The sequence below is a fragment of the Magnolia sinica genome, chromosome 2 (genome assembly GCF_029962835.1).
Source record: "Magnolia sinica isolate HGM2019 chromosome 2, MsV1, whole genome shotgun sequence".
Taxonomy (NCBI): Eukaryota; Viridiplantae; Streptophyta; class Magnoliopsida; order Magnoliales; family Magnoliaceae; genus Magnolia; species Magnolia sinica.
The window spans coordinates 46,367,285-46,389,139 of record NC_080574.1 but is presented as its reverse complement, the minus strand read 5'-3'; positions in this window follow the sequence as shown (position 1 = coordinate 46,389,139).

Genomic DNA, 21,855 nt, shown 5'->3' with positions numbered 1-21,855 from the left:
ACTACGAGTGATGTGGGATTATGTTATCGATGCTTTCATTTTATTTTAGCTTTATTTACATTTCATGCTACGAATTTAGATATTTGTAATAAGATCCCATCTGGGTAAGCATTAAATGATTAGTTAAACTTTTAAATGGAATAAGATTTATAGTATAATTGGTTTTATTCTGGTAAATGGTTACCTTCATGACTATGATCTAAAAAAAAAAGTGCAATTATGAAGTATTCATTCATTATTCATCTAACACCCTCAAATTGAGGATTAGAGTTCCTAAACTTGGGTGCCAAATTTTTGAGATGTTACATACATTGACTTCATGGTTTGGGAATATCGTATTGTAAGTGGTTTATTGTGTCAATTAGTATGAGTTATGAGTCATCGAGTTAAAAAGCCCCATGGAAGATTAGAGACTAAAGACTCAAAGTTCATAGGCATCCAAGTATTGAAAAATCAAGGAAAATATAAAGTGCCATAACCTCTTCAAAACCCATACCCAACCCTTAAACTTAACCTTACAAGTAGCCCAAACGATTAGGAAAAACCATTCCCATAAAAGTTAGTATATGGTCATGGGAAGAAACTAGTTAAATGAAAATTTTATAAAAGCAATATGGTTTGATCCCATTAACCACCCATTTAAGACCCCTCGATGGCATCGAGTAAAAGCATCAAATTGAATCAACAACATTAAAATATTCTATATGATTTTCTCGATGGCATCAATGGGTCCCCTCGATGGCATTGAAGACCTATCGATGACATTGAGTAGGTGAAGTGAAATCAGACAGCAAGTTTATAAAGAAAACTACGTTTTTCTCTATGTCATTGAGGGACTCTCGATTACATTAAAGGGTCACCTCGATGGCATCGAAAGTTACTTGATGACATCGAGTAGACAATCTCATAAAGTACAGTAACAATTCAAGCAGAAATCAGGATTTCTCGATGCCATGCCATCAAAAGGAGACTCGATGATATCGAACTTGATAGATTTCTGCCTTTTTTTTTTCTTTTTTTTCTTTTTTTTTTTACCATTGCAAAACTTCTCTACTTAAACAAAAGAAGAGTTTCTTCAAAAATGGTGAGAAATAGATAAAGTCTTGTATGTGTGTGAAACCCTATATAAAACCCTTCTCCTAAGCTCTCTCCTCTCATGGAGTTCATCATTCAATCTTAGTGTTAAAAATATTTATTGTGCATTCAAAACTCGAATTGAAGAATGAACTCCAAAATTCATTAATGCTCTAGGAGCCATCTTTAATGGCAAATCTTTATGATAGAAAGCATTGAATGGTTGACCTTGGGAATCTTAAACCTTACTATAAAAACTCATCATTAGTAAGTTAGGATTCACCTACCCTTGACCCATACCTCGGCATCTCCAAAGTCATATCATCATTAAGGTTGAAGTTCAAAGAAGATGAAGATGCTTTGGTAATTCAGGAAGATCTTTATCAAAGGCACTTCAATGGGGCTCATCCATTTTAGGTAAGAAATTTATTTTGAGTCCATTATGTCTGGAAACTATTCCTTATATACGATTCAGTTTCAAAGTTTGAAACACCAAACTTACCAAGTTCTTGTGTAGGCTTCAGACGAGAGAGTACATTTAACGTCCTTGTGTAGGGCTTCTTGTTTAGTTTGATATCTAAACTTACTAAGACCTTGTGTAGGCCATTCACAGATGAAAATTCTATAGACCTTGTGGATATTGTAAATGTTTATGGTGAACTTGATTTGAAACCATTTAGATAGTGAAATCCGACACACTCTAGGAGAGAGTGAGTGAGCCGAGAGTGGAGTAGGCATGTAGCCAAACCACTATATATCGTGTGCAATGGATTAAATGATTTATTACGCATATAAATAATTCATTAATCAATCACATAAGCATAACTAAACAACTGTTTAAAAGACAATCCCAAGCACAAGCATGTATAGTGGTTTGGTTTCCCTAGTCCACTCCCGGTGAACGCACTCAACCTATGAGTATACCATATTTCACTATCGGATGTTTTAAATCAGGTTCACCTCTAACAATTATAATCTTATACAAGGACATAACATGCACTTTGGCTGGAGGATCCTACAAGAGACTTTAGTTGGTTTTTTATTAGCTAACCAACAATCTTGGTCTTAGTCCATGGACCTACATTTACTCCCTCTATAGACTCCCATAGAGACTAACATATACACTCCCATGTTTGGTAAATACGGTCCAACACAAGAGCCTATGTCCTATATAAAAATCTATCGAGTTTAGGTTATAAACTCTTATCATCAATCCTAGACAATGAAAGATAGTATGAACTTAATAATTGACACTTACTTGTCAAATTGAGCTTCTTTGATACGTCATTTCGGCTTGTTTAATTGATGCTCTCACATACTTCAATCAGCTCCCATTTTGCTCCCTTGTTGTTGAAGTTAATGCTTTGCCAAGGCTTTAGCTACAAGATCAAACACCTTGCATGTAATGCTCCATTGAGGTGATAAAGGTGATGGAAGGTTCGATGAATCTCCTACAACTAATAGAAAGTTGTAATCTAATGTGATTCATTTATATGGGTATTGTAGAGGGTTTAGACAATAATTTAACTATTAATTCAAGTCTAATATCTAAAACAAGATAGAGATTAAGTTCATCTTCTTCATCGAAGTTGGCATCATCTTTCTAGTGATAAATCAAAAGGAAGTTGACTATATCTCATAGATTTAGAGGCATGGAATGTGGGATATGAGTGGAGAATCTCTTAATCTTCTATTACACTAAAAACTCATCATTTTGTCTAAGAACCAAATGCCCTTTTATAATAAGCTGATTTACAACAGCTATAAAATAACTAGTTAGCAGCTTTGTCGATAGGATTAAAAGGGACTTCAATGGGATCAAAAGTCCTTCGATAGGATCGAACCCTTTATTGATCCCATTGAGAAAATTCAAAATTATCTCTGTTGCTTGTTGGAATCATTCTTCTATCGGATCGAGTGGTACTTTGATTCCATTGACTCCTATTGATAGCCTGTCGATGGGATTGAGAACCACTAAAAAACTATTATTTTAGGCATATGATTTCATATCAGTTTAGCAAATTTTCTAAACTTATTTATCATGTTCTAATTAAGCTTTTAAGGATAAGGGATGATTAACAAGGTTTACCTACAGGGGCAAGATCATTTAGAGGAGGGATGATTAAAAAGGTTTACCTACAGGGGCAAGATCATTTAGAGGTTCAAGGGTTATTTTTTGTCAAGGTTAGGATCACCGATGCACATCATTTACTATTCTTTTCTTGTTGATGCTTCCCGTCATCTCGTGTCTTTAGTCTTCAGCTCTCAAAAGTTTAACCAACTATATGACACATGAACTCACATGATTAACAAACAAGGTGCACAAATCAGTGGACTAATACCTATTTTATCTCATTCTTCCATCATACATGTGTGATCATCTCTGCACCACTTATGTTAACATGTGCACCAAGGCATATCCTTTCATTCCTACTTAAGGTGTATATGAAAGCTTTCTATCCTCTTTCATTTGAGATAGATCGGGATGATACCTCTAGCTTAGAGGATTAACATTGATAGCTGGATTCTTCTTATCATGATCGATCATATGAAGGTAAGATCTAAACCATCTTTGTATTTAGATTAATTTAGAAATATGACATGATGTACATGGGAGATTCTTTGGAATATTATATGATGGTTTTTTTTTAAAAAAAAACATGTTTGACTCTGTTACACATTCATGTGAAAATCCATCATCGCTTCCTTAATTAAGAGAAAAAATAAAAAAGGAAAACCAAAAGAATAAAGAACGAAAAGAGGATAGCGATAACTGAAGATTCCTATATTTCTCAAAAAAAGAAAAAAAAAGAAAAAGAAAAAAAGAATCCATAAACTAATTACAATCGAATTACATTAGTAATGCATTATAAAAGTGCTCACATTATGATTTTGTAATATATTTTTAAACATATAATTCAACAGTTAATTGAATTGTAATAGGAGAGGTAACAGAATTTTTAATCATTATAATTTTATACCATATTGATGTGGAAATCTTCTATCCAAACACATATATGTCCATTTTTCTTTATGATTTAGCATTAAAGTAATGTAAAAGTTTCATCATTAATTTTATAACACTTATTGAAACAAGGAAATTGTCAGTCAAATTACTTTTTTCATAAGACAGGTGTTATAATTCGTATTAATTGCACTTTTACAAGTGTAGTAATTTGTAATCCTATAGGCTCTTTGGGAGATTAGTTAGCAATTAGATAAATTTTATATCAGTTATTTAGTAAAAAAAATTTAACGGTTAGAAGATTGCTAGATTTAAGAGCAAGAAAACATTTAATGGGGAAGAAGCACATTATAAAAAATACACAAAGCACACACCAACCACAAGCCCAAGCCTAAGCTCAGCCTGGTTGTCAAATAAAAAGATAACTCTTATTGCAGCCCACACTTCTTAATAATGTTGTTAGCTACCTTGTCATGGTTCAAGAATTTTTATTCCTATCCTCTTTCGAAAGATAATTCACATATTGCACCTGGAGATTAGAGTAAAAACCCCCAAAAGAGCCAAATTAGAACCAGTAACCTGATTTATTCCCTTTTGAAATGAAATTCCACTAGGAGGTTAAAGTAAAAGCCCATTAAAAAAAATAAAATAAAAAAGTTGTGTGCAGCTGATGACCATGAACACCAACAAAATAGACTCATAACTCAAATTTGTAGCTAACCATATGAAAAAAAAAAAAACAAAAAAAGACATCTAAGACTTGATTTTCCTACCATCCGTGGGAGAATATATTCATGAGGCATATTTACTTCTCTCGGGAATTCAAACACAAGACCTTCCACTTTGATACCATGCCAAACAACCACTTTCTCTAAAATCTGAACCATTAATGGATGGTGTATCAATGCATATTAAAGGACTTTAACAAGTTCAATAACAAATTTGTAGCTAACCATCTTACTTTTGAAAAAAACAATCTAATTTGATTGATGAAAAACCCAAACAGGTGGGTTTTTAACTATCTAATGTTCAATTTCATATCACCTTAGAACATTTGAAAGTTCAATAGATTGGCAGAGGGGCTCCAATTCTCAAGCCATGGGTTACCCAACAAGAAAGGATCACGAATCCATTCCAAGCTATTTATTGTCAATTGAAGCTCAGGCCAGATCTCCTTCACCACCCTTGCTCATTGCTGCTGTTGTTGTTGCAGTACAAGCTGGCTTTCCTTTATATTTTACGTCTTCTCCATCAGAACATCATCTTGTAAGGTAACTGACAAATGAATGTTCTCTTCCTCATGTGATAAAACATGATCAATCAAAGAGAAGCATTCTTTCAACAGTAGTGCATCTTCTTCCGTGGCAGCTCTTTGCTCGAGCGCCTTGAGTGACATTGCTTTTCTTTAAATCTTGCACAGCACTATGTTTTCTGCATGTATCAAAATTCCACAAGAATCCCATTAAGTGATGACTTTTCTAAAATATTATTTCCAGTTTGGATTATACCATGGAACTATGCTACAGGTACAACTCAAAAGGGACGTGAGTTGCATGCAAAAAGAAGATAACAGGAATCCTTCGTCGTGGCTCAGTGAAATAGTGTCATGTGTGCATATTAAATATCTTATAATAAAAGGGCAAATGCATCATTATACCTGGGAGATTAAGTGCACGGGCGCTTTCACGACCAACATTAGGGCCTGGTTTGCAAGCCGATGTGGATTGCACTATTCTAGTGTCAATTGAAAAGCGCCACGATTTTCCATAAAACTGTGGCACTGTTTCAAAATCTATCATTTGGCAAGATTTTATATATATATATATATATATATATATATATATAGGGAAAAGGTACTATATGCTCGACCGTATTATACCTTCCATAAGGTCGAGTGCTGGCGGCACGTTATTCGTCGGATGATGAAAATTTTAAACAAATGAGGAGATTTTACAGGGAAACTGGAGAAACAAAACCGGTGCAATAGGCTATTAAAATATCCCTCTACCCCTCTCACAAATATTTTATGCGAAAGCATTGCGCCCGCCGTTAAAACCTTCCTAAGGCCCACTATGATGTTTATCTGAGATCCAACTTATTCATAAGTTAAGACATACATGAAAGAAGGGAAAACACAAATTTCAGCTTGATCGAAAACTTTTATGCCCCTTAGAAATTTTTAATGGTGGTCGTCACTCTGTCCACTGTTTTCTGTGGTGGGTACATTCCAGCTTTGGATCTGACTCATTCTTTGTCTCATACCTTAAATTGATATCTCTAAGTGAATGGACAGTATGGAAATAACACATACATCATGGTAGGTCTCACAGAACTTGGTGATGTAACCTGTCCGTAGCTAATCTGCATCTAGCTAGCATTGGAGTCCATTACAACTTTCAATAGGATGCGTAATGCGTCCTACCCGCCCGGACGGTAATCCATCCGGGCAGGGGCTCTGTGGGGCCCACCATAATGTAAGTGTTTTATTCATGCCATTAAAAGATGTTCTCAAATCGTTTTAAGTTATTATCTTAAAAATGAGGCAGGTCCATAGCTCTAGTGGACCACAATAAAGGAGGTTGCACTGATAATGACACTCACCATTGAAACCTTTCTAAGTGTCATCGGTATGTTTTTTTACCATCCAACTTTTTCATAAGGTCATGTAGAAGTGGATGAATTGAAAACACAAATATCAACTTGATCCGAAACTTCTCCAGCTCACAAGAAGGTTTTTTAATGGTGGACGTTCAATCCCCATCTTGTGGTCCACTTAAGCCTTGGACCTGCTTCATTTTTTTGTTCATATATTAAAATGATCTGAGAAAATCGTTGAACGGAGTGGATAGAACACTTACGTCACGTTGGGCCCCACAGAGCCTCGTCTGGATGGATTACCGTCCGGGCGGGGGTAGGACGCAATCCCGTTCCTTTTAATATGGAAGTTGATGCACGCGGATTAGATACTGACAGGTTGAGTAGCAAGTCAGCTATCGAAGTTATGTCACCAAGTTCTATGGATGTATGTGTTGTATCCACACCGCCCATCCATTTTTAGATATAATTTTAGGGCATGAGTCAAAGAAAGAGGAAGATAAAAATCTATAGTGAACCCCACTACAGAAAACAGTGGGGAGAGTGATTCCCACCGTTGAAACTATCCCAAGGCCCACCATAAGAAATCTAACTTGTTCAAAAGTAAAAAAAAAAAAAAAGACATGAAATAAGAGAAAACACAAATATCAGCTTGATCTAAAACTTTCGTGGCCTTTAGCAGTTTTTAATGGTGGGCGTCACTATCCCCACTATTTTCTGTGTTGTGGTCCACTAGAGCTTTGGATTTAACTCATTCTTTGGATATTTCCCTAAAATGATCTCTCCAAATGGATGGAAGGTGTGGATATAAAACATACATCATGGTGGGGCCTACGGAACTTGGTGACGTCACTTCAGTAGCGAGTCTTGCTACTCAACCTGTCAGTAGTTAATCCACGATTGCGCTCGAAGTGGATAGAAACAATGTGAATTGAACTTTTATCATTGAGAAATTGTTTGGTTTGTCATGGTTGCACTGTTTTCTATCACGACCAATCGTAGTGTTTGTGAGAAATCCACCCCGTCCATCAATTTTTGGAGATCATCTTAGGACACAGGGACAAAAATGAGCCGGATCCAAGACTCAAGTGGGCCGCACTAAAGGAAAAGGCCGGTAGGGAAATTCCTACCGTTGAAACCTCCCTGGGTCAAAAGTGATATCTTAATTGCATCTATACCATTCATAACAATATTACTATTGAGATGAATTAAAAGCAAAAATATTATCCTAATTTAAAACTTCTGTGGCCTCACAAATATTTCAATCATGGACGTTCAATCCTCACATTTTCGGCTAACTTGAGTCTTAGATCTGGCTCATTTTTGGCCTCTTGTCCTAAAATGATATGGAAAAATGGATGAACGGGGGGGATTTCTCCAAAAAAAAAAACCACGGTAGGCCTCACGTAAGTTTCTAGCGCAAGGTTTTTAGCATAAAATAAGCATGAGAGAGATAGAGGTGGAGGGGTATTTTAATAACCAGTTGCACCGGTTTTGTTTATCCAATTTCCCTATAAAATTTCCCTGTTTGTTTAAAAATTTCACCATCCAACGAATAATGTGCTACTAGCACTTGACCTTATGGAAGGTATAATATGGTCGAGCGTATAGTACCTTTTCCCATATATATATATATATATATATATAGAGAGAGAGAGAGAGAGAGAGAGAGAGAGAGAGAGAGAGAGTCCTGGTCTCCTACGCACAGTACTGCATGAGATATTTTGCACACTAACCATCCCTAGTGAAAAAAGAGTGGGATGGGATTAGGCCCCACCATGATGCATCCATGAAATCCACCCCGATCATTAGGTCTGTCATAGAAATTTAGTAGTATGTCTTAAAAAGTAAGAAGATTTGTGACTTATATGAGTTACACAAAGTGAAACCGTTTGGATAGTGGGCATCCCTACACTGTTTTTGCTCATGTAACCCATGAACATTATAAATGTAGCCGATCTTTTATCACTACAACTAAATTATTGTGACACACCTTATGGATCGAGTGGATTTCAAATAAACATCAAGGTCGGTCAACCTCTAGCCGACTCAGTAGTGGTTGGGATGCATCAGAGACGTGGATTGCATGACGACCCTCTTAACTAAACGACCTTGCTATTGGTTAGTGCTACTGGGCCCAATGATGATGTATATATTTAATCCAAACTGTCCATCCATTTTTCTAGCTCAATTTGTGACATGATCCCCAAAATGCATAAGATCCAAATTTAAAGTGGACCTCACCACATGAAAATAGTGGTGATTAAACGCCCATCATTAAAAATTCTTAGGTATAGTTTATCTGCCATCCAACTTATAGATTAGGTCACAGAGACTTGGATGAAAAGAAAACACAAATATCAGCTTGATCTAAAACTTACGTTGGCCCAAAGAATTTTTTAATGGTGGGCTTTCCACTAATCTTTCTTGTGGCATGGCCCACTTGATATTTGGATCTAACTCTTTTTAGGTCATGCCATACATTCAGCTAGAAAAATAGATGAATGGCTTGGATTAAACACATACATCATTGTCGGGCAGATGAGCACCAACCAACTGCTATGTGGCTAATGGCCATCACAACATGTAATCCACAGCTAGGACAACGTCCCAACCAATACTGGGTCAACTGGAGGTGGGCCCACTTTGACATGTATGTAAAATCCACTCCAACCATAATGGCTTAAGATGATAATTTAGGTGTATTGCTCCAACATCAGTCACCTCTATAATTCTAGTGGGCCACATGAGTGAAAATTGTGTGGGGATGACGACTATCAAAATCACTTTACTTGATGTGATCCACATATATCAGGTATGGGTCTAATGTTTGGTCTTCATGCGTTAACCTTTAAAAGGAAATTAATGGATGGAATAGATTTCACATAAACATTGTGGTGGGCCCTATAAAAATTCAAAGGTAAGCTTCTCCTCTCCCACTGTTTTCTGTTATGTGGCCCAGTAAATCACAAATCAGTCATATTTTTTATACCCTATGGTTCAATTGATATCACGGATTGAATTGTGGGAGTGGATCATAGGAACACATCATGATGAGGCTCACTTACAGCACACTTATTTAAGTTGGCATGACCGGTGGTAATTTGGTGTGCAAAAGGTCTCATGCGTACTGTGCGCAGGAGACCGAGACTCTGTGTGTGTGTGTGTGTGTGTGTGGGGGTGTTCCTATGCAATTTATTACATGTTACCTTCCCAAGAGGTCGAGTGCTGGCAGCATGTTATTTGTTGGATGGTAAAAATTTTATACAAACAAAGAGATTTTATAGGGAAGCTGGAAAAACAATACCGGTGAAACTGGTTATTAAAATACCCCTCCACCTCTCTCTCTCTCTCTCTCTCTCTCTCTCTCTCTCTCTCTCGCACTGGAAACCTAGGTGAGGCCACTCATGGTTTTTTTCTTGTTGAGAAATCCACCCCGTCCATTCGTTTTTCCATATCATTTTAGGACAATAGGCCAAAAATGAGCCAGATCCAAGACTCAAGCGGGCCGAAAATGTGAGGATTGAACGTCCATAATTGAAATATTCGTGGGGCCATAAAAGTTTTAAATCAGGCTAATATTTGTGTTTTCATTTCATCTCAATAGGAATGATGCTATGAACGGTATGGATGCAATTGAAACATCACTTTCGACCCAGCGAGGTTTCAATGGTAGAAATTTCCCTACCGACCTTTTACTTTAGTGCGGCCCACTTGAGTCTCGGATCTCGCTCATTTTTATCCTTATGTCCTAAAATGATTTCCAAAAATGGATGGACGGGGTGGATTTCTCACAAACACTATGGTTGGCCCTGAACGAACGCAATACAACCTTGACCATGGGGCTCACATTGATATATGTATTGTATATCCACACCGTCCATCTGTTTTTCAAGCTCATTTCAAGGCATGATTTCATAAATTAAGCAGACCCAACTCTCAAGTCGACCACACCCTAATAAACACATTGATTGGGCGTCCACCATTAAAATCAAATATCAGCTTAATCCGAAACTTTTGTTGCCTGGAAGATGTTTTTAATGGTGGGCATTGAATTCCAATTGTTTCTTGTAGTGTGGTCCACATGGAATTTGGATCTGCTTCATTTTTAAACTCATCACCTAAATGAGTAGTAATAACGAATGGACAATGTGAATATATAATAAATCCATCAAGATGGCCCCCACTCTTAGAAAGGCTTTAACCATGGACGCATTATCTCCACTGTTTCCTATGGTGTGGTCCACTTGATCTATCTTTGATATGCTTCAATTTTGAACTTTGTCCTAAAATGAGCCCGTAAAACAAATAGATGGTTTGGATTTTAAAGATCTAACCAGCTGAATTAAAACCAAAGTGTAGTTGAGGATTTCTCAGGTGCCACGTCCTAGAGAAGCTCCTCAAAGCACGAGAACGTAGGCTGGCATCGGACGCATATTGGACACTGACAGGTCAAGTAGCCAGACTGGATAATGAAGTGACGTCTCCAAGTTCTGTGGGACCCACCATGATGTATGTGTTATATCCACATCAGCCATCCATCTGGAGAGATCATTTTAGGGTATTAGACAAAGAATGAGTAAGATCCAAAGCTAGAGTGGACCCTACCATAGAAAACAGTAGGAAGAGTGACGTCCACCCTTGAAACCTTCCTAAGGTCCACTATAATGTTTATCTGAGATCCAACATGTTCATAAGTTAGGACATACATGAAAGAAGGGAAAACTCAAATTTTAGCTTGATCGAAAACTTTTGTTGCCCTTAGAAATTTTTAACGCTGGGCATCACTCTATCCATTATTTTTTGTGGTGGGTCCATTCGATCGAGCTTTGGTTCCAACTCATTCTTTTTCTCATGCCTTGAATTGATATCTCCAAGTGAATGGACGGTATGGATATAACAAATACATCATGGTGGGTCCCACAGAACTTGGTGACACAACCTATCCGTAGCTAATCCATGTCCAGCTAGCGTTGGAGTCCATTACGCCTTCTAATATGGAAGTGGATGGACGTAGATTAGATATTGACAAGTTGAGTAGCGTGTCAACTACTAAAGTGACGTCACCAAGTTCTGTGGGCCCACTATGATGTATGTGTTGTATGCACATCGTCCATCCATTTTGATATATCATTTTAGAGCATGAGCTAAAGAATGAGGCAGATAAAAAGCTGTAGCAGACCCCACCACAAAAAATAGTGGAGAGAGTGACTCCCACCGTTGAAACTATCCCAAGGCCCACCATAATGTTTGTTTGAAATCCAACCTAGTCAAAAGTTAAAAAAGACATGAAATAAGAGAAAACACAAATATCAGCTTGATCTGACACTTTTATGGCCTTTAGAAGTTTTTAATAGTAGGCATCATTGTCCCCATTGTTTCCTATGCTGGGGTCCCTGGAAATTTGGATTTAAACTCATTCTTTGGATATTGCCCTAAAATTATCTCTCCAAATGGATGGAAGGTGTGGATACAAAACATACATCATGGTGGGGCCAATGGAACTTGGTGACATCATTTTAGCAGGGAGTCTCGCTACCCAACCCGACAGTAGCTAATCCGCCCTCGACGTGGATAGAAATATTGTGAATTGAACTTCTATCATTGAGAAATTCTCTGGGTAGTCAGGGTTGCATTGTGTTCGATCAGGGTCAACCATAGTGTTTGTGAGAAATTTACTCCGTCCATCAATTTTTGGAGATCATTTAGGACATAGGGCCAAAAATGAACTAGATCCAAGACTTAAGTGGGCCGCACTAAAGGAAAAGGTGGGTAGGTAAAAATTTCTACTATTAAAACCTCCCTGGGTTGAAAGTGATATTTCAATTGCATCCATACCATTTATAGCAATATTCCTAGTGAGATGAACTGAAAACATAAATATTATCCTGATTTAAAACTTATGTGGCCTCATAAATATTTCAACTATAGAGGTTCAATCCTCATGTTTTTGGCCCACTTGAGTCTTGTATCCGGCTCATTTTTGGCCTCTTATCCTAAAATGATATAGAAAAACGGATGGACGAGGTGGATTTCTTTTTTTTTTTAAAAAAAAAAACACAATAGGCCCCACCTAGGTTTCCAGCGCAAAACTTTTTACATAAATACGCGTGAGAGAGATAGAAGTGAATGAGTATTTTAATAACTGGTTTCGTCGTTTTATTTATCCAGTTTCCCTATAAAATATCACTGTTTATTTAAATTTTTTACCATTCGATGAATAATGTGCTTCTAGCACTCGACCTCATGGGAAGGTAACATGCAGGCCAGCGCATAGTACCTTTTCTATATATATATATATATATATATATATATATATATATATATATATATATAGAGAGAGAGAGAGAGAGAGAGAGAGAGAGAGAGAGGGAACACTCAGCTACGCACCGGTTCGCACGTCATTATGTGCGAACCTTCCTATGAATCGTCAGATAAGGTAGATGGTTGGGATGAAGGTGCTCTTAGCGCGAGCTTAGAAAAGCGAGTTTCCTTCTCTCGGATGCCTCTTCACCCACTCTTCGAAGGATGTGGCGGAAGCCTTTTCACATAAAATTCTTCCGCTAAAATGCTAGGTGGGTCCCACTAAGATGTTAATGGTAAATCACGCTGTCCCAATATTTTTAAAAATAATTTTATGGTATGAGCCCAAAACTGATGTAGATTAAATTCTCAAGTGGGCCACATAATGTTAATTAAACTCTCACCACTAAAAACTTCCTAGGGCTACCAAAATTTTGGATCAAGCTGATATTTGCTTTTTTTTCTATCATCCAGGTCTATATGACCTAATATACAAGTTGGATGTCAAATAAATATCACGGTGGGCCCTAAAAAATATTTAACTGTGAGAATCATTACCACCGCTGCTTTCTGTGGTGTGGTCCACTTGAGATTTGGATCTGCCTCAGTTTTGGGATAATGCCCTAAAAGATAAGGAAAAATGGATGGACAAGGTAGATTTCTCAAAAATATCACGGTGGGCCCCACCTAAATTTCCAACGAACTTTATAAATTGCGTGTGTCATTAGGGGTGGATTTGATTTCATGTGAAAGCCTTTCGCGGGAAGTTCCTGCGCAAGGATGTTGGGTGGGGCCCACCACAATGATTTTAGGAAATATACTCCATTCATCTGTTTGTCGAGCTCATTTTAGGAAAATCGACCAAAAACGAGATGGATCCAAAACTAAAGTGGGCCATACAAGAGGGAAAATTGGGGAAAGAAATACCTAACGTTGAAACCTTCCTAAGCTCCACCTTGATGTTTATATGTCATCGAAACCATTTATAAGGTCATTAACACAGGGATGAAGTGAAAATACAAAAAATTTATCCTGAAAAAAAGAAAAAGAAAAAGCTTTTATAGTTATAAAAATGTTTCAATGGTTCTCACTGAATCCCTACTGTTTCCTCTCGTGTGGCCCAGTCGAGTCTTGGATCCATCTCATTTTTTGTCGCTTGTCCTAAAATTAGCTTGCAAAATGGATGAATGGAGTATATTTTCCAAAAACATGGTGGTGGGCCCCACCCAGTATCCTTGCCCAGGAGCTTCCTGCTAAGGGCTTTCGTAGGAAATCCACGTCATGATAGAGGTTGAGTAGTTGACATAGATTGGATACTGGCAGAGGTTGAGTAGCCAGAGTCGCTACTGGAGTGACGTCACCAAGTTCTGTGTGCCCCACATGATGTATGTGTTGTATAACCACCGTCCATACATGATGTATGTGTTGTAGCCACCGTGAAGTATGGGTTTTATCCACACCATTCATCCATTTTTTAGCATCATTGTATAGCATAGAACCAAAATTTAGACAAATACAAGGCTCAAGTGGACCACATCATAGGAAGAAGTGGTGATAAATAATTCTCACCGTTGAAAATTTTCTAGGGCCCACCATGATTTACATTTTCCATCCAACCTATTCATAAATTTACATAAATCTGGATGAAGAGAAAACACGAATATCAACTCCATCCAAAACTTCTTTGGCCCCCATGAATTTTTCAATGGTAAGGGTTTAATCCCCAATATTAGCCCACATCTATCTTAGATCTACCACAATTTTGGGCTAACAGCTTAAAATGATGACAAAAAATGGATGGACGGTGTGGATAAGACTGTGGAAAACATCATGGTGGCCACTCAAAGCTACCGCCTGTTCCTAGAGATGGGTGGAGGTAGGACACCATATGTATCTAGCTGCTGATAAGTTGAGTAACAGACTCCCTAATGAAGTGAACGTCACCAAGTTCTGTGGGCCACACCATGATATATGTTTTGTAATTATACCGCCCATCTATTTGGAGAGATTGTATTAGGGCATGATCCAAAGAATGAGTCAGATCCAAAGATCTAGTGAACCCCACCACAGAAAATAGTGAGGAGAGTGACGCCCACCATTAAAAAGTTCGGTGGGCCACAAAAGTTCTCAATCAAGCTAATTTTTGTGTTTTCCCTTCTTTCATGTCTGCATTATGAAATGGCCAAGTTATATGTCCTAGAGGGGGGGTGAATAGGACTATGCCAAATTTTAAGATAAATACAGCGGAAACATAGAAAGATAGAACTGAATAAATAAATCAATTCACACTGCTGAATGCTAGCTCAAAATATTGATTGTTCTAAGGACAACCATGCACCATAAAAATGGCAGGGCAACCTTACTAGAATAAATGGAGAAACTGAAGCTCAAAGTAATAAAGAGATAGCAAAAATATAATGTTGAAATGTAAATCTAAATTATTACAACATTCCTCATTGTGCTTGAAATATAAAATTTACAGCATTCATATCCACACATACATTCCACAATTCTGAATGATAAAAGATAGGAAATATAAATCACACATCTACAACACAAAGAATTATAGTGGTTTGCCTGTGTGTTCACCAACTGTTAAACAACAGCCACACAGAATGCTACTCCACTCCTAATATCCTCACACAAGGGATATTAGCATTTACTATCAAATAGCTTTTCATAGGTTACCCAAAACCTTCACAATTGTGTCTTTTTCAAAGGGTCTACACAATTCAAAAACCCTCATTTCTGAGTTTTTTGGCTCTCCTCAGATAACCAACAACTTTGAGATTTTTCTGGCTTAACCTCAAATAAAACCAAACAATGTAAATTACACAAATTGTAAAATAACTGATTTTCTCCTTCATTGTAGTAGCCCAGAAGAACCAAGTCGGAGTAGAGATTTGAATGTTAAAGTTCAATGTCCAATACTCACTTTATGATGGTTCTAGGTTCTAATAGATTTTAAATTAAAACAAAAGGGCTAGCTCTAATTGATTTTGATTCCAGAAAAAGGAAAACAACAATTCCTCTTTTCAGATTAGATTGGAATATAAGAAACAAAATCAATTAAGAAAGCTAAAGAAAGAGAATATTAAATATGCACACTTAGCTTATATGGAGCACCGACTTATCTTTCAGAAGGCCGAATTAATTTAGCTTGAAGTTCTTTAATTTCCATATATAATTCTGAGATTCGTGCTTTATTTATAGGTGAGCAAATCACGCCTTTGATTGGTCTAAGGACCTCTACGACTGGTCGTAGAACCAACAGATATTTGAAATTTCGGGCGCGATAAGATTTGACAGTTTCACGACTGGTCGTAGGTTTCCTTCGACTGGTTGTAGGTCTCCTTCGACTGGTCGTAGGTGGCCAAATTTCAACGCTATTTTTGAGTCGTAGGTCTACGACTGGTCGAAGATGCAGTTGACGCTATTCCTATGACTGGTCGAACAGTCCCCAAGACTAGTTGAAGCTTAACAGAAAATTTTTGATTTTTACAACAAATTTACGACTGATCTAAGAAATGTTTAGACAGGTCGAAGTAGTGCTAGGACTAGTCGAATAAAGTCCAGGACTAGTCTTAGAACAGACCAAACTCACTTATATAAAACATATGAATTATGTATCCAAAATGGCCTACTCTAAAGGTCAACCTAAGGTCAGTCATACCTCAATAGTGAAGTAAGGACATTGAAACTTTAGAGACGAGTGACCTTTGAAAGTAATGGAGCTTGAAGTGTTGATGTCGTTTAAACTTGAGAGCTTTTTGAGATCTTGAGATTGAACTTGAAAGCTTCTTGAGATCTTGAGGTTGAACTTGAAAGCTTCTTGAGATTCTTGACTTGTGAACAGTGCTTGTCAACCTAAGTTGATCTTGAGTAGAGCATTGTTCTTCACAGATGAATGCTTCATAACAGTGTCTTTGGCACCACAAATTTGACAACACAAAGGGCTATAAACTATGGCACTTACAATCTCCCCCTTTGTCAAATTAGTGACAAAACACACTTTCAAGATATGTTACATAACACAGAATATCTGATTAAAGAATCATGCACCAGTTGTTATCAACCGGCATCCTGCAGACTTGTAAATCAATATTATTCAACATACAGTCCACCTTTGCACATACTCCCCCTGAGTAACATAGTCCCCCTGAGTAACATACTCATAAAACACCTCCTCATGACAACATCCATATCTATATACATATCCATAACATATCCATACTCCCCGTTTTTGTCATAATAGGATAAAGGAAGCATAGAACAGATGGCTGAGGAGAAATAATCAATGAGAAATATGAGAGGTAACTAGTCAAGATATGAGAACATAACATAAGCAACACACATAAATCATAGACTGAGCTAAGTTAAAGAGAGTGACAAACTCAAAACTAGTTAAGAGTACTAAAGTTATTACAGACCAGTAATCTTAAAAATACTAATCTGACCCAGATGAAGGATCAGGAATGGAAGGATCAAGTTGATGCATGCCTTTGTTCGAGTGCCTAAGATATTTGCGCATATATTTGAACCGTAAATCATGGGCAACAGAGATGTTCTCCATCTTAACATTTAGATTCTCAACTTTATCTTCCAATGCACTCAGACGTGCATCAAATGAAGAAGGCTCATAATCTGGATCATTTGTAGAATCAGATTCAAGTTCTTCAAAAATATCATCAATGTTAATATCATCAGGAAGAAGATCACCAGCTTCTTCCTCATGTTCAGCTTCAGCACTGCCAACACCATCACCTTGGCCAGGAAAGAAATCCAGCTTCATCTTATTGATATTAGAATTGTTAAATATCAGATGATGGATAGGGGCCTCTCTAATTGGCATGTCGACTGACATATGTGTAGCCAACACAGTCATCAAATATCTAAAAGGAATGTCACTGTGACTAGGATGGAGTCGAAACTGAATGATGAAGTGACAAATCAAAGATGGTAAACAAATGTTAACACCTCTGACAACAAAATGAAGAATACAAACCATGAAGGACATCAATTCAGATTTATTACCCGACCGAGGATACAAATTAGACACAAAAATTTTGTGAAGAACTTTGTATTTGGGTAACAAATACCTTGAGGGAAGCGCATTCCCTTTATGCGTCCATTGTACATCCAAATTGCATAAGTCCTTAGTCAGCATACATTTTTTAGCGATAGAGGGTTTATCAGATAAAGTATGGATGGGAATACCCTCATCATTCACTGGAATATCCATAAGGGTTGAAATCAAATGAGGATCAACTTCAAATGGCCCTTCTCTTGTGGAGATAGAAAAAGTTAAATTTTCTAGTGAGAAAGCACATATGCATGCAAACATGGATTGAACAATTGACCGGTATGCTGGCCCACCCCAAAGCAATAAGTTATTCCAACCTACAGATTGGAGCATAGGAAAAATATCAAAAGGAGCAACATGATTAATATCAACTGGATGCTCAACAATAACCTTACGCAATCTGATGTCCCGAACATAAGATGGATCGTCCTCAGGAGCCCTAAGATGACGCTTAGTGATAAGGGCCGATCTGCAAGAAGACGACAGACCACGGGACGTTGATTTTCTTCCTCTAGAAGCCATATGCAACAAGGATTTCAAGAATATAAAGAGTTGCAAAGGATTGAGAAAAGGGTTTTCTCAAATCAGATTTTTCAAAAGAAAAACCTCAAATCTCAACTAAATTCGAAATAGACAACTCCAAGAGAGAAGTAGAAGAAATCTAGACACAAGTCTACAAGCAAAATGCAAATGGAGAACTAACCTTGAAGATTTTGGAAGATGGGTTCGACTAGTCGTGTGTCGGCTTGTTGGAGAGTGAAGTTGAAATGAAGAAGATGATTGTCCCCAAATTTTAAGTGAATCCACGCGATTCACGACTAGTCGTGGATATACACGATTGATTGTAGAACTACTGGTCGTGGATACTCACGACTGGTCGAGTACAGGCTAAAAAATTTGATTTTTACATATTTTTTAAGATTTGAAAACTAAACTAGCAAATATATACAATATGATACAAATAGGCATAATTAATTATTTTAAAATGCACATGTCGAGATCAAATTTCATTTTGTTAAACCTACTTTTGTCGAGCGATTTAGTGAAAATATCAGCACGTTGATTCTCGGTAGGGATATATTCCAAAGATATAACCTTTTCTTCAACTACTTCCCGAATATAATGAAATCTAATATCAATGTGCTTAGTACGAGAATCCTGAATTGAATTTTTTGAAATATTTATGGCACTGGAATTATCACAATATAATAACATAGAATCCTCTTTAATTCCATAATCACTTAGCATACGTTTCATCCAAACAAGCTGTGTACACGCATTACCAGCTGCGATATATTCAGCTTCAGCTGTTGAAAGTGATATAAAACTTTATTTCTTGCTAAACCAAGAAACTAAACAGTTTCCAATATAAAAACGACCACCACTGGTTGATTTTTAATCATCAAGATTACCAGTACAGTCAGCATCCGAGTACCTAGCTAATTGAACACTAGTCTCATGAGGATACCAGAGACCGAGATTAACAGTACTTGTGACATATCGTATAATCCGCTTGACAACAGTCAAGTTCGACTCTTTAGGTTCAGACTAATATCTAGCCCAAATACCAACACTTAGAGCAATATCGGGTCTACTAGCAGTTAAATAAAATAGACTACCAATCATACTCCGATATAATTTCGGATCTACATTTTTACCTGCAGAATGTTTTGAGAGTTTCAAGGTTGTACTCATAAGAGTATCAAAGTTCTTACCATTCTCAAATCCAAATCTCTTAATCAAGTTCATAGCATATTTAGATTGAGAAATGAGCATTCCATCATGTTTTTGTTTTACTTGCAACCCGATGAAATAATTCGATTCCCCAACCAAGCTCATTTCAAACTGAGATTTCATCAAATCTGTAAACTCAATAGTCATGTCAGTACAGGTAGATCCATAAGTAATATCATCAACATAGATTTGTACTAATAAGATGTGATCCTTATGTTTTTTAATAAATAGAGTTTTATCAACACATCCCATTTGAAAATTATAGCTTAATAGAAACTTTGTTAGTTTCTCGTACCATGCCTTAGGAGCTTGTTTTAAACCGTAAAGTGCCTTTTTAAGACGATACACATGATCAGTATTTTTGGGGTCTTCAAAACCCATTGGTTGTTCAACATAAACTTCCTCATGCAGATCGCCATTTAAAAATGTACTTTTCACATCCATTTGATAAATCTTAAACTTTCTAAAACACGCAATGGATATAAAGAGTCTAATTGATTCAAGACGTGCTACTGGTGCAAAGGTTTCACCATAGTCAATACCTTCAATTTGAGTGTAACCTTATACCACTAGTCTAGCCTTGTTTCTAATTATATTTTCAAGTTTGTTGGACTTATTTTTGAAAATCTATTTGGTTCTAATGATATGTTTATCTTTAGGTCTAGGTACGAGATACCAAACATCATTTCTCATAAATTAGTTAAGTTCTTCTTGCATCGCAACAATCCAGTTTTCATCAGTAAGAGCTTCTTTTACGTCAGATGATTCTATCTGGGATGTAAAACATACATAATTGCATATATCCTCAAGTTGTCTACGGGTACGAACACCAGTGAGAGGGTTTCTAAGAATCTGTGTGGTTGGATGATCTTTAACAGTCCTCAGTTCAGAATCAGTCTGATTAGATGAAATATCAGATTTATAAATTACTAGTACTTCATCATTATCTGAATTTGAGACTAGTGTGTTTACGTGATCATTAATGACCACATTGATGGATTCTTGAATCACACTGGTCCTTTTGTTCAGAACCCTATAAGCTCGACTGTTTGAAGAGTATCCTAAAAAGATCCCTTCATCACTCTTCGTATCAAACTTTCCTAGATGTTTATGATCTTGTAAAATATAGCACTTACTGCTAAAAACTCGAAAGTATTTGACAGTAGGCTTTTTATCGAACCACATTTCGTAAGCCGTTTTATTATTACCTTTACTAGTGTAAACCCGGTTAATAATATAGCAAGCTGTATTGACTGTTTCAGCCCAAAGATTCTTAGAGAGCTTCATACTATTTAACATGACATTAACCATTTGTTGAAGCACTCTATTTTTCCTTTCAACTATACCATTTTGTTGTGGAGTTTTGGGCACTGAGAATTCATGTAATATTCCCTGGTCGCTACAGAACTTCTCAAAATCACTATTCTCAAATTCAGATCCATGATCACTATGAATTTTACTGACTTGAGAACCTTTTTCAGTTTGAATCCTTTTAAGAACCTTTTTCACTTCTTCAAAGGTTTTTGATTTGTCCCTTAAGAAGACAACCCATGTATATCTGGTAAAGTCATCTACTATTACCAAAATATATCTTTTGCCACCTCGACTTTCCGTCCTAGTAGGTCCTCCTAGATCCATATGGAGAAGCTCAAGTGGTCTTGATGTGGTATTGGAATTCACCTTTTTATGTGAGTTCCTTGTTTGTTTACCAATCTGGCATTCATCACATATTTTATCTAATTTTTGTAGTTTGGGTAGACCTCTTATAAGTTCCCATTTACTTAATCTATGTAAATTTCGGTAGTGTACATGTCCAAGATGTTTGTGCCACAAATCAGTCTCGTCTGTTTGTACCATGTAACATGTTTGATTAGATGAGTTGGATTCGCTAACAATATAGCAGTTTTCAAACGTTCTACGTCCAGTTAGTATTATTGAACCCTTGTTATTTAGAATCTCACAACTTTGATTAGAAAACCGTACACTATGGTTATTATCACAAATCTGAGATATGCTTAGAAGATTATGTTTCAGTCCTTCAACATACAACACATTTTTAATCAAAGGAAGGTTATAGAGTTGAACCGTACCTTAGCCCATA